At 35.2% G+C, this 15,022-nt stretch overlaps 1 protein-coding gene across 3 annotated transcripts in view; it reads right to left on the bottom strand.

Annotated features, from left to right (window-relative positions):
• The window catches only part of LOC128234605 (roundabout homolog 2-like), a 137,436-nt gene extending 126,107 nt beyond the window's left edge, over positions 1–11,329 (bottom strand). For all 3 annotated transcript variants that reach the window (XM_052948925.1, XM_052948927.1, XM_052948926.1), the window contains exon 1: positions 11,198–11,329. The gene's annotated coding sequence lies outside the window, so the exon portion shown is untranslated. The remainder of the gene's footprint in view (positions 1–11,197) is intronic.
• Between the last annotated feature and the right edge of the window lie 3,693 nt (positions 11,330–15,022).

The raw sequence follows: 15,022 nt of genomic DNA, 5'->3' as shown, positions 1-15,022 counted from the left end.
CAAAACAAGCTGTATAAAGGAAAATGAACATGACAATGTAATGGACGATGTAAAGGCCTGCAATGTACAGGCCAATCTAAATTAAGAACACTGTAAAGGGCAATATAGAGGACAATGTAAAGGCCAATATAAAAGACAATGTAAAGGAAAATGTACATGATAATATAAACGACAATGTAAAGGAAAACGTACAGGATAATATAAAAGACAATGTAAAGGAAAACGTACAGGATAATATAAAGGACAATGTAAAGGGCAATATAGAGGGCAATATAAAGGTCAATGTACAGGCCAATATAAAGGCCAATGTACAGGCCAATATAAAGGACAATGTAAAGGGCAATATAGAGGGCAATATAAAGGGCAATATACAGGGCAATATAAAGGCCAATGTAAAAAGGCCAATATACAGGCTAATGTAAAGGGCAATATAGAGGGCAATATAAAGGGCAATATACAGGGCAATATAAAGGCCAATGTAAAAAGGCCAATATACAGGCTAATGTAAAGGCCTATGTAAATGGCAATATAAAGGACAATGTAAATGGCAATATAAAGGACAGTGTAAAGGCCAATATTAAGGGCAATGTAAAGGGCAATATAAGGCCAATATAAAGGACAATGTAGAAGCCAATATAAAGGCAAATATAAAGGCCAATGTAAGGGCCAATGTACAGGCCAATATATAGGACAATATAAAGGACAATGTCAAGGCCAATATAAAGGACAATATGAATGTCAATATAAAGGCCAATGTAAGGGTCAATGTAAAGGCCATTATAAAAGCCAATGTAAAGGCCAATTAGAGAGCAATGTAATAACAATGTTGAGGCAAATATAAAGGACAATCTAAATGTGAACCTAAAGGACAATGTAAAGGCCAAAGATAAGGTCAATATAAAGGACAATCGAAAGGGCAAAGTAAAGGCCAAAGTAAAGGCCAAAGTAAAGGACAATGCAGCGGCTGGTGTATAAGGCAATGGTATGGCCAATGTAATGGCCAATGTAGAGAGTTATGTAAAGGTCAATGTGAAGGTCAATGTAAAGGCCATTATGTAGATATCAATGTGAAGGTCAATGGAAAGGACAATGATAATAAATGGCAGGGTAAAGGGCAGTGTAAAGAGTCATGTAAAGGTCAGTGTAAAGGTCCATGTAAAGGTCCATGTAAAGGTCCTTGTAAAGGTCAATGTAAAGGTACATGTAAAGATCCATGTTAAGGTCAATGTAAAGGTCCATGTAAAGGCCCATGTAAAGGTCAATGTAAAGGTCCATGTAAAGGTCCATGTAAAGGTCCATGTAAAGATCCATGTAAAGGTCCATGTAAAGGTCAATGTTAAGGTCAATGTATAGTTCAATGTAAAGGTCCGTGTAAAGGTCCAAGTAAAGGTCAATGTAAAGGTCAATGTATAGGTCAATGTAAAGGTCGGTGTAAAGGTCAGTGTACAGGTCCATGTAAAGGTCCATGTAAAGGTCAATGTAAAGATCCATGTATAGGTCAATGTAAAGGTCAGTGTAAATTCCATGTATAGGTCAATGTAAAGGTCCATGTAAAGGTTCATGTATAGGTCAATGTAAAGGTCCATGTAAAGGTCAATGTAAAGGTCAATGTAAAGGTCCATGTAAAGGTCCATGTAAAGGTCCATGTAAAGGTCCATGTAAAGGTCCATGTATAGGTCAATGTAAAGGTCAATATATAGGTCAATGTAAAGGTCCATGTAAAGGTCAATGTAAAGATCCATGTAAAGGTCAATGTAAAGTACAATATAATTAGCCCCTGTTAATGTCAATGTAAAGGATAATGTCAAGGTTTATATACATGTATAGGAAAAGGGAAATGTGAAGAACAATGTAATGGCAATGTAAATGTAAATGCATTGGTAATTGTAAAGGGTCAAGTTTAAGTTCAATGTAAAAGGGCATTTAAAGGGACACATTATAGGTCAAGAATAAAGATAATATAAAAAAAGAGTAAATAATTGTGTGTTAGTCTGCTTACTTAAATATGAAAGATTAATTTCTTATGCCACTTCTCTTTTAATTGTGTCACTGTATACAGTATTTGGCCTTGACAGTAAGTAAGAACACCTGCTGGAGTCCAAGTTAAGGTATCCGATACTCAAATAAGATTCTGGTTATATTATATAATTATAATGTTAAATTTTGATGCCTCATATTATTTTGGTATCATTTGAAACAAGTATTGATTTCTGATGACACATGTTAAATGACCGAAAATACATTACAATTAGGTTATGGCAGTTGTGTTTTTGTTCTTTATTTCAACTGAAATCGAAAGTGAAATGACCATTTTTCAATCTTCCAACATCAGCATATTTGCAATAATTTTGTCAGCATAATATTTACATTTCCTTCTTCTAACATTAAACCCTTTTATATGATACCAACATAATAAAGGATCACTTAAGGCATCAAAATGTCACATGACTGTACATCAGATACCTTGAAACATTATGTAAGTTTATGGTAATTTCCACTCACAGTGTATCAGAAGCTGTAACTCAACTCATCACACAACCTTCAAAGTGAAGACATTTTCAATTTGTTCAGAAATAATTCTGTTAGCAGTACCATCATCATTCTGTTTGCTTTACCATAAGTTATTTGTTCATGTCAGAAAGCTGGACAGTAATATTTACAAAAGCCCACAATTTATGTCAGACCTTCCATTTCCTTGTCTATACAGTTGTTGTGTTTATTTCCATAGGGTGATATAACTTACCTCTATCCAAATATTACATTATGTTTTATGTGATTTATCACATTTACAGCATAGATCTTGGAGAAATCCCCAACATTTGGATTATTTGAAGTGAAAACATTGCTGTCTAAGACAAAAGATAGTGTTGGTACATCTTAAAATGGTATCCTTAAGCATCAAGATATCAGCTCGGATAATTTATGGGGTTAATACCAGAAAGTGACTCTTTACTATGGCAGGTTTTGGACCTAATTCTGTAAGACAAGGTGGGCAATTTATAACTCCACTAGTTATACAATTGTACAAGAAGCTTTATAAAAGAAGATCAGAATCATTCCTTCGACAGACATATTTATTTCCTTGACTGTATTGTTTGTTATTATGTATTACCATTTAAGTATTGAACAATTTTTTTATGAATTTTACCACTGATTTGCAAGTGCTAAAACTTAGTCACTTTTTTATTAATTATTTCTTTTTTAATCATACTACTTTTTTTCTATATTTATAATTGAAATTATTAGTTTTATATCACTTTTGAAAACTATTTCATGATATTAATAACAAGCACAAATGCTGTGTTTATCTAACAAGACTAAAATTTCTGAGGTGGATACAATGTGCAAGCTTAAGCAAAGGTATAAGGTGTGCGGAAATGTAAAGCTGGGTTCACACTACGATGTTTGGACGGGCTTTAACCTAAGTCGTATAAAGTTTATAAGAGTTGATGTTCGCTGAAGAAGCTGGCGAACGTTTAGTTCATTGAAAAATTTTAATATGCAAATTCTTGTCAACGTTGAAGTTGTGCTCCGTTTGTAAACATTCCTGAACACTTCATTAGGTGGTAGAGAGTTTGCCTAAGATAGACTCTGTTGGCAAATGTCGACTGAGACGCTGGCGTTGGTGAACTTCGTTGTTGAACATTGTTGGAAATTGGCATGTGTCAGGTTAAGGTAGGTACACGTTCGCCTCCGTTGGACATGTGTTCCGTCAAGTTCACCTCTGCCAGCTTCTCAGTCGACGTCCAACTAATTCAAACCCTGTACAACTTAATCAATGTCGGCAAACGTTGGTCCAAACATCATAGCGTGTACCCAGCTTAAAGCATAACACTACAAAAATGACCATGCAATGGTGATGATAAATTTTCTGCATAATCTCCAGGACTTCTACGTCATACAGTTTATGACCTCTCTCTAGTGGTACGTCGACCTGCCAATAAGTGCATATACCTATGTCAATAATCGATTTAATTGGAAATTAAGGTCATAAAGTTCCATGTACATATACATAGAGTTCTATATTTACCCTGTTTACCGCTGTATACTGAGACCTCTGTTAAGAATATACTCGAGTATGTACGAAACATGGCAATTGAAAAAGTGAATAAAGGGTCTATATTTAGTGGGATCTAAAATTCGTGGATCACTCCACCCAAGAAAACCAGGAACATTAATGTCCCATGAACATTAATGATTTCACAGTTCATTCTCATAAAAGTATTGCATTCTGATAAAAGTTACACATTCTCATCTCAAACACAGACATGTTGTATAGTTTTTGCGAATCAAAATCCATAGGGATACTCTACAGACTATTACCAATGCACATACCATGTTTCAAAATTCTGCATCAATTCGTTTGAAAATTATTGAACAGAACTTAAAACTGTGACGCCAACAATGCCAAAAAAGTAATCCCTATGTGTCTACGATGCTTTACAGGCGACAAAACAATATCGGCAAACAACGTTTAAGAATAGCATTCAAAATAAAACGTTTAATGTGTCTTACACAGTAAGAAATGCCAGACAAGTTATCGTGACAAACATCAATAGGCGGGACTTTAAAGATCCAGACATTACTTGCAAAGACTTCTAAGCCATCTTGGGGTTTTCCTGACCAGACCTAATATAAGCCGACATAATATAATGGAACTATTACGACACTTAATTACAACATTTAAGTCTCTTGTACTTCAAAAGCAGACTGCATGGATACTCTTCAGTGCATGAAATGCTCCAATTAACTTTTTGTACAGCCAGAGTTTTGCATGTGACATCTCTAAATTTGTATATTTCTTGGCAACTCTAAGTGTATAGTATAGTTTTGTAATTAATTATAATTTAGTTTCCATTTTCAGAACTGTAAAATTTAACATAATATAAAGATCTCTGTACCCAATATACAAACCAACATTTACCAGTTTTATACTTATTTCATATTTACTGCATATTATTGAATAGTTTTGATGATTGATTTTTATAAAAAATTGATTGGACAGGCCTGAAATCGGCGAGAATGGATTGAATTTGGTCATAATCGATCAGATAGACAATTCAACCTGCGAGTTGTTATTCTTCTTTCCTCTCGTTATTTGCGTTAATGTCTGCCAATTTTCTTCTCCAAGTTCATTTATACATTCCGAACTGTTCAATTGTTTTTTTAACAATATGGCCGAAAGCAACTTCAACACTAAATAACTTCATACATACACATACCATGAGCATAATTAAGGATTTCGAGTTACTGAACAAGAATTAAACTACAATTCAGGTCTTGTCAAAAACCACTTGTACTTTCGAATGTCGATTACTTGACTGCAACCGATTCCCAAAACTAAAGGTGAATACTCCCTTATAACCACATAAGTGTTTAAGCTCATGTCTCCCTCCGACCGGATCGATGGACAGATTTTGATCCATTTATTAAGCTACTGATTAAAACAACATCCAAAGTTCAATTCAGCAGCTCTTGCATACCTGCAGATGACACATTCATAAAAACACTGAAAAATGTATTTATTTTTGCTTTACTAGAAAATTTAATTGGCAGCCTGGGGCCAGGCTAATGCCAATTTAGTGGTTTCAAAAAGCAAAAAAACAAAACAATAACCATTACTTTGACACTTGGGTTATTCAGTGGTTCTTGCATACCCACAGTTTACACATTGACACATTCGCGAAAACACTGAAAAATAAAATTATTTTCAATTTACTAAAAAATTAAATCGGCAGGCCGGAGCCTAATGCCAATTTAATGGTTTAGAAAGGCAAAAATAAACCATAGTTATTGCCTAGACACTGTACAACACAACCAGAGGAAGGTTAGCCTAAAGTGGGTATTTCAATGGTGCAAGACCAACATCCTGAGTCTCAATCTTGTAATTAAGTCAGTAGTTACCAGTGTGTTTCATATTCATTCTTGGAAGAACCGGTTTAATCATAGGAGCAGTATCCATATTTGGTCAATCAAGTGAATTCCGGTGATTAATGCCAGAGAATGATGTATATTCTACCAGTAATTACATGCATAGCTGAGAATCTTGGCAATGCGATAACGTAATTACATACAATAACCATTCTTGTCACATCAAAATCGATAAATATCGTGGTATCATATTTGTATCTATTACCTATTGTCTTAATATCAGTATCCACAATTTTTTGCAATAACGGATATAACGCAGGAAAAGAACATACTAACAATTTATGATTGACAAAAGAATGGTTATTTTATTGTTTTACATACTCATGTTTCATCAAATTACACGGTATTCTGATTCCTACCGAATTAATTGTGCCAATACGAATTATTTTTCTAAGATTGGCAAACAGGGATCTAAAAACAGAACAGAATGTTGGTGCAGTAGGTTCATGTAAAATGATAAATTCTGGATGAGAGAACAGCATTTGAATGCCAACACCTAAAATGTTTTTCTTGGTTAATAGAGGTCCATAACTCATGAAAGATTTTGGACAAAGTTATTACATTTTACTTTATATCATTGTAAACATATTTCAATAAGATATCTTAGTCCTAAACATTACGCTGAGAGTAAACAGGTACACTGTTAAGTTACAGGCAGAATCTATGGAAAAAGTCCTAATACCATATTTAAATTGAAATATAGTTTAAGCTTAAAAAGAGATTATGCTTGGAAATTTACAATCTTAAGCCTATTGAAACATGGCCCTCAGCTATGGATATTTCATGATTTTTCAAGAGTTATGGTTTGAATGTCACTCACCTACCTGTCATACATCATAAAGGCCCTGACAACACCTCATACAATATGTCATAAAGGCCCTGACAACACCTCATAAAATACTTCATAAAGGCCCTGACAATACCTCATACAATACGTCATAAAGGCCCTGACAACACCTCATACAATACGTCATAAAAGCCCAGACAACACCTCATAAAATACTTCATAAAGGCCCTGACAACACCTCATACAATACGTCATAAAGGCCCTGACAACACCTCATACAATACGTCATAAAGGCCCTGACAACACCTCGTACAATACGTCATAAAAGCCCTGACAACACCTCGTACAATACGTCATAAAGGCCCTGACAACACCTCGTACAATACGTCATAAAGGCCCAGACAACACCTCGTACAATACTTCATAAAAGCCCTGACAACACCTCGTACAATACGTCATAAAGGCCCTGACAACACCTCGTACAATACGTCATAAAGGCCCAGACAACACCTCGTACAATACGTCATAAAGGCCCAGACAACACCTCGTACAATACGCCATAAAGGCCCTGACAACACCTCGTACAATACGCCATAAAGGCCCTGACAACACCTCGTACAATACGTCATAAAGGCCCTGACAACACCTCGTACAATACGTCATAAAGGCCCTGACAACACCTCGTACAATACGTCATAAAGGCCCTGACAACACCTCGTACAATACGTCATAAAGGCCCAGACAACACCTCGTACAATACGTCATAAAGGCCCAGACAACACCTCGTACAATACGTCATAAAGGCCCAGACAACACCTCGTACAATATGTCATAAAGGCCCAGACAACACCTCGTACAATACGTCATAAAGGCCCAGACAACACCTCGTACAATATGTCATAAAGGCCCAGACAACACCTCGTACAATACGTCATAAAGGCCCAGACAACACCTCGTACAATACGTCATAAAGGCCCAGACAACACCTCGTACAATACGTCATAAAGGCCCAGACAACACCTCATACAATACGTCATAAAGGCCCTGACAACACCTCATACAATACGTCATAAAGGCCCTGACAACAACTCATACAATACGTCATAAAGGCCCTGACAACACCTGATACAATACGTCATAAAGGCCCTGACAACACCTGATACAATACGTCATAAAGGCCCTGACAACACCTGATACAATACTTCATAAAGGCCCTGACAACACCTGTGACAACACCTCATACAATACGTCATAAAGGCCCTGACAACACCTCATACAATACGTCATAAAGGCCCTGACAACACCTCATACAATACGTCATAAAGGCCCTGACAACACCTCATACAATACGTCATAAAGGCCCTGACAACACCTCATACAATACGTCATAAAGGCCCTGACAACACCTCGTACAATACGTCATAAAGGCCCTGACAACACCTCGTACAATACGTCATAAAGGCCCTGACAACAACTCATACAATACGTCATAAAGGCCCTGACAACACCTCATACAATACGTCATAAAGGCCCTGACAACACCTCATACAATACGTCATAAAGGCCCTGACAACACCTCATACAATACGTCATAAAGGCCCTGACAACACCTCATACAATACGTCATAAAGGCCCTGACAACACCTCATACAATATGTCATAAAGGCCCTGACAACACCTCATACAATACGTCATAAAGGCCCTGACAACACCTCATACAATACTTCATAAAGGCCCTGACAACACCTGATACAATACGTCATAAAGGCCCTGACAACACCTGATACAATACGTCATAAAGGCCCTGACAACAACTCATACAATACGTCATAAAGGCCCTGACAACACCTGATACAATACGTCATAAAGGCCCTGACAACACCTGATACAATACTTCATAAAGGCCCTGACAACACCTCGTACAATACGTCATAAAGGCCCTGACAACACCTCATACAATACGTCATAAAGGCCCTGACAACAACTCATACAATACGTCATAAAGGCCCTGACAACACCTCATACAATACGTCATAAAGGCCCTGACAACACCTCATACAATACGTCATAAAGGCCCTGACAACACCTGATACAATACTTCATAAAGGCCCTGACAACAACTCATACAATACGTCATAAAGGCCCTGACAACACCTCATACAATACGTCATAAAGGCCCTGACAACACCTCATACAATACGTCATAAAGGCCCTGACAACACCTCATACAATACGTCATAAAGGCCCTGACAATTCCTTAACTTATTTTCCAACACATGATGCGCTAAAGAAGCAAAGTATGTATTTTAAATCAATACAAAAGCAGTCAATTGTCAAAAAACTTGGATAAGTTATCCACATGTTATCTTTAGGTGAGTGTGCACATTTAAATGATTTGATTGGTTAATATTATATTTTGGATAAACATTGACCATTTCATAAAATGTTCAGTTAACTTTAACCAAACCAAATAGTTATATAACCATTTTCATCCAATTGACTGCAGCCTTACCTTATCCAGGTAATTTTACTAAATCGCACAACTTATCAAATTACTTTAAGATGGGGGATCTAATTTCATTAGCTCGGAAATGGAAGCAACTACTATAACTGATCATTTGTAAATCTTTCTTCCAAACAAAGAGACATGGTAAGACCAGGCAGACCAGACCTAATCACTTTGCTTGTCATTATAAGAGGAGGATTTTCCAATCCCCCGTTTATCAGCGGCAATTCTTAAGCAATTTGATCAGTAAGGATGTGTTAAACAAATACAAGCTGTCTTGTGTCCTATTTTATCTGTTTTCCTTCAATTTCCATACTTGGTCACATCCGAGCATTTCTTATCTTCAGGAACAGCAGGGGACCGCGGGAGCAATAAAAACAATAGATAAATGATCGTCACTAAGCAATCATTCCATTTTATTGCAACATGGCTGACAGAGTATTACCCACTATGTTACCTTACTTTCACAAGGAAAACACAACATGGACAAGCTATAATCAATTGGTCTTTTACTCAGTAAGCCCAGATCAAATTTGACAAAATCTGTTCTTTTCTGGAAAATCCCTGTCCTACAGATTAGCACAAGCCCGCATGTTCTGGACTTTCGTGCAGAGCTAGCTTGCTGAATGTTTTTTATGTCAATCACCTCGGATAAATATTCGGGCTTGTTTTTTTTTCAAAAAGTGTGATATCGATTACTGTAGATTTCCTGATAAATTTTTCTTTTTTCATCATGAATCAAACACCTTTCTAACAAAAAGAATGCCACTGGACACAAAAATCTATAAAAACACAAAATAAAACTTTATCCTGTAAATTCTCCAGCAAGAAGTTTAATGCCCAACAATGAAATGCATCAGCAAATTTTAATGATATACAATCTATATAGAAATTTCCCTGGAACACATCCATTTTATTAGCAACATACCAATTTGTGTCAAATCATCTGTCAGCCAACCTTGTGCTAGCCATTAGCTTTTCAAAATAAATTCCTCATTCTTGATGGCTAAATATGAACTTAAATTACTCTAATGCAATCTGAAGCACCCTCATTTCCTCAAAGATGAGTTTTTTGCATGCATCAGCATCATGTAAACATGTTGTTGAATTGCCCATAAAAAATCTATATCCGGGGAGTAATATATCTCAAAATGACCATTCCACTGTTTCTAGAATGAGTGCTTGCGTGTAAATAATATCAGCAAATTGTTGAGTGCTAGTACATAAATACAAATGATCTAAGGAAAGAACTTTGTACAACAGCTAGGACATGCATTTCCCTGTATAAAGATTTTGTTTTTTATACGACTATAAACAGAGCTCCGGATAAGGTGCATATATATATTAACCGCAATTAAAATCCAAAAAAGCGTAAATTAATTCATTTTCGAGCGTACAAAAATGCACACAAAATGGTGGTGTCTGTAACAGTTTTAACATAGTAGCGTTGATTGTTTTGTACATTTGGTATGGTTATTTTTCTACCCATCATTACATCACGGATGTTAATATTTATCATCCACGCGTTTGATAAACAATATACAATACTAATACAACAGGGAATCAAAAGTCTGGCAACGTTGCTCATACAATCAATCAAACTGTGATATACAAAATAAAGCGTCTAAATAATGATTGGTCAAAACAACTTCTAAGGTTGACGGAAAGAAATATCAGCATTTCATGAAGCTTTGATGTTTTATATTTAGTTATGCTCTACCAAATTTGTCCTGGAATAAACATGGACCAATGGACAACCAAGACAAAACTCTTTCTTTTCCTCAGTCTCCTTCAAAATACCATAGAAGCAATAAGTTTAAAGTAAAAGACTGTCCCGCTATTTCAATTTTGTAAGTGTCTCAATTACATTGAATGAATGAGCCCCCACCACAGAGTGATGGCAGAATATAAAAACAGGTAATTAATTAGTACCATAACAAAAGATAATTGTATTCCGTTTAATACTGGCATACCTTTGCTTCAAGTTGACTTTAACACTTCCTGTTATCATCCACTCATCTTTTATCCATAAACTTCCTGATGAGACCACAGATGGACCATTTCAGACACAAGACCAGACTTGTTCAACCTTGAAATATAATTTCAAAAATATAATTTCCACCCAAGCCTACTTTTTTATAATAAGTGTAAACACTCACTTATAACAGACAAGCTCAAATTTCCAGATTCAAGGTTTGATTACCAAATTTTGTTGAGATATTTAGTATATTCAAAGAGATTATCTTGTGGAACCAATTAGTAAAAGGATTAAACAAAAGTGGCCAGTGACCTTAAGAGAAAGGCCAACTAACCACACCTGGCAGGCATGGATATCGTGAATTATCTGTCTGAACAATTAAAAACATAGATAGTATTGAAATTCATAATACTGCTAAAGTACAAATCTTAAACTGAAAATAACCAACAAATATATAATATTATATTATTTATGTTAAACAAATCATAAAGAATAAAAGAAATACACATAAGATGTAAAAAGTGTTGCCCTTAATACAGGGGCAAATTCATATTTTACTTAGAGAGGGGCGCATTTTTGTGAAATAATTTGACTTTTTTTCAAAAAAAATAAAAAGTCTGATAGGCTAATAATCCAGACTGCAACAGCCCTCTTAAAAATAACTTTTTGTGTCTGTACTCTGAATGCCTATTTATACTTCGAACTCGCACTTAGGCAAGACCCATTTGGCAAGTGCTCTGATAAGATTGTAAGTCATTTTAGGTTTTTGGAGCATAGTGCACAGACAGAATGTATAACCCTGGTTAGAGCTTCCTTGGTTCTTTAACGTGCACCAGTGTATAGCACTTTCACATGGGACCCCTATTTAATGTCCCACCCAGAGGAATTTTAGTGTTTTTTTAAGTGTTGGGGCGGGAAATCAAACCTGCAACTCCTGGAATAGCTTTTTGTCAAGTATCCAACTTTCAATAATAACAATTTTAACAATCTTATAATGTAGTGAACAAATCAAAAACTCGTTAAGACTTTTACTGATTCTTCACAAGTTCTATGATGACATGTTTATGATGGCCTTATATAATCTACACATTTATGAAATTAACATTCCAATTACCATATTTCACATTGTTATCAAACTTTGAACAAAATACCTTTTCTGAAAGAAATTTGAAGAACTCAATTTTTTTTTCAAAAGTTTGAAATCTAAAGGCCATGGTAGGTGGCCGTGTCATTTCATGACAAATGTTAGTTTGAGAAATCATCAGGGTTTAGTACAAGTCTCTGTGTTTGAAGATAATTCTAAATGATTTGGAAAAGAATCCCATTTTTCATAATCATCTGACAGATACTTAAATATCTTTAATAGACGTAGCTGATTTTTTCCATTGATAATTCAACTTCGACTATCGAGCCTGTCATAATTAAAATTAAAATAAGATTTTATTTTTCAAAATGCATTTAAGAATTTCAGCTGATGGAATGTAAATTAAGATCCTGTGATGTAATTTCAAAACTTTTATCGTCATTAATCAAGCTTTTTTCCAAGTGCCACTTGAAATTCAATAAGTATGAATCTAATGCAAAATGTCATAAAAGTGTGAAATTAATATTCAACAAACAGACATGTCTAAAGGTTCACCCCAACCATCTAAATATAGTTTTTAGATAATAAAAAATGACAAGAACATTATTATGAAGTTCACAAATAATGATCAGTTGTACAGTTAGTGACTGACCTATGTCAGTGAATTTTTTAGTACTGGTATTTATTTTACCACCTAGCTGTGACTTCCATTAATTGTGAAAAAATCAGACTTAGAAAAATACACAATCATGCTAAAAAAATCTTATAGCAAATATATATGTTTTTCAGCGTACAGTATACTGTAAATTAGAGATGGTCTGATGTAAACATAAAAAATAATTCTAGGAATACTTTGCTTTTAAGTCTTTTATTTATTCATGGAAACCGGAGTTACCTAACTGGGAAAATATTATAAATTTATGGGGAAAATGGACACTTTGTTGCAAGGGAAACAGCCTTAAAAATGCAGCAAATTGCACCGTGAAAAATTACTGCATGTTCATAATCATGGACATGTTTCACTTCAATCAGAGATCCGGTATTGATTACAAACGATCTTTGTATTATCTCATAAAATTATGTATCCCATGTATAATTATGTATTCATTGTCTCTGATTAAAACAAGAGAACCTTGGAGCAAGCACCAACACCAGTCTGTTTGATTTTTTTAGATGCACAAGGGGCATAACTCCACAATCAAGCAAGTCAGAGTTAAGGCCCTTGCTATACATGTGAGTATTATCTCTTGCTATGTAATACTATGAAATGCTTGTCCACCAAGTTCCCTTTGAATATCTTACAAAGCTATACAATTACGGCCAATGTTTTTTCACTGCCGCAGCCAACAACAACAATGACAGCAACAACAACAAGAACACCAAGGCTATGACAATACCTTCTTCTTTGAAAAACAGATGTGATAAAAAAGAAATTATGCTTGAGACAGCAGAAGTCCCTCAAAATTAGACATAACAAGAGCACCACAAATAGTTGTAGGACTTGCTACCCATTTTTGTTTTGCCAAATAAAAAAGCAATTACAGTTGAAACCCGTTGGCCTTGATATCCCAGGGACCAGCCAAAAATGATTCGAACCTCGCGAACAACGAGCCAAGCAAGAATGCTTACAAAAAGTAAAACGAAAACAGTCCCTTATATCCAGTTTGAGCCAACGAGTAAATCGAGCCAAGCGCTATCGGGCCAACAGGTTTCAACTGTACCTAGTTTCAAAATGATTTTTGAAGTTACTGTCAACATTTATTTTCTTAGTTTTTCAATGACAATGATGACAACCAAGTTGCTGCTGCTGAAAACATCAATACTTTTTTTCTTTGAACAACAGGCAATATGAAAATTATATGCTTTTTGACACGCTGCATTAGATCAAAATACAACATCATAATCAACAATAATCAGAAATTCTAAGGGCTATTTTAAGCAAATTAAATTCAACCTTGTCCATAGCTAATGTTTAAAATAGAGGAATAATTAATTACATGTCCAGATTCTTGGATTACAAAATATCATAAAGATGAGTCATTTCTAGTCACTGTCATTAATATTCTCATACGCTCATCTTCCGGAGCAATAAAAAAGCAACACAAACAAAATAAGGGTAACACAAAAACATGATTATCTCAAGAAAAATTATTTTCACTGCAACAAAACCATCAGGCTAATGCTGGTAATTACAAATCATGTTAAACATGGAGAAGGACACTTAATCATGCTATGTCACATGGTCTGGTCTTGCTATCAGGTTATTCAATTTAATAAAATCTTATGCAAATGAGCAAATTCCAAAGCATGGCATAATTTAATACCAATTCATCAAAGCATTTGGCCAAGACACTAGTTGATGTTCAACAAGCCTGTTTAGGATCATCCGATATGTTGGTGGAATGCTGCTGTTTTCTCTGCTAAAACACAAGGTAATAAATCAGGGCAATTAGTGAACTGACAGCTTGTAAAATGTTATAAATGTTGTTGCTTTAAGAACTGTTTTGTATTTTAAAGCACCATTACATAAAGCCCTATAATTTCTGGGAGTTACTGCGAAATGGAAACACTTGTTCCAATAATGCATGTATTCTGTTCCATATTGGATGAAAGTAAATCAAGGTCAGTCCAGGCTAAAAGCCAATATCAAACCAGACAATGAAAGTGAAATATGGAGGGGGAAACACAAATCTGGTGATTTTTTTTTTATAAACAGTCATAACCAAATGCAAGACC

This window comes from Mya arenaria, chromosome 5 (assembly GCF_026914265.1).
Source record: "Mya arenaria isolate MELC-2E11 chromosome 5, ASM2691426v1".
Lineage (NCBI taxonomy): Eukaryota > Metazoa > Mollusca > Bivalvia > Myida > Myidae > Mya > Mya arenaria.
The sequence above is the reverse complement of the archived record's forward strand: the minus strand, read 5'-3'. Positions and strand labels throughout refer to the sequence as shown.